Raw genomic sequence first — 430 nt, 5'->3', positions numbered from 1 at the left:
AAAAAAAAAAAAAAAAAAAAAAAAAAAAAAAAACTAGCCGGGCGAGGTGGCGGGTACCTGTAGTCCCAGCTACTCAGGAGGCTGAGGCAGGAGAATGGCGTGAACCCGGGAGGCGGAGCTTGCAGTGAGCCGAGATCTGGCCACTGCACTCCAGCCTGGGTGACAGAGCAAGACTCCGTCTCAAAAAAAAAAAAAAAAGAGAATCTAATGCTGCCACTATCTGACAGGAGGCAGAGCTCAGGTGGTAATGTGAGTGGTGGGCAGTGACTGTAAATACAGATGAAACTTCACTTGCTCTCCCACCACTCACCTCCTGCTGTGTGCCCCAGTTCGTAACAGGCCACAGACTGGTACTGATCCATGGCCCCAGGGTTGGGAACTCCCTGCTATAAATTATTGCCTCCTTAATCCCAAAAAGCTTGTAATAGTA

The sequence above is a fragment of the Theropithecus gelada genome, chromosome 9, assembly GCF_003255815.1.
Source record: "Theropithecus gelada isolate Dixy chromosome 9, Tgel_1.0, whole genome shotgun sequence".
Lineage (NCBI taxonomy): Eukaryota > Metazoa > Chordata > Mammalia > Primates > Cercopithecidae > Theropithecus > Theropithecus gelada.
The sequence above is the reverse complement of the archived record's forward strand: the minus strand, read 5'-3'. Positions refer to the sequence as shown.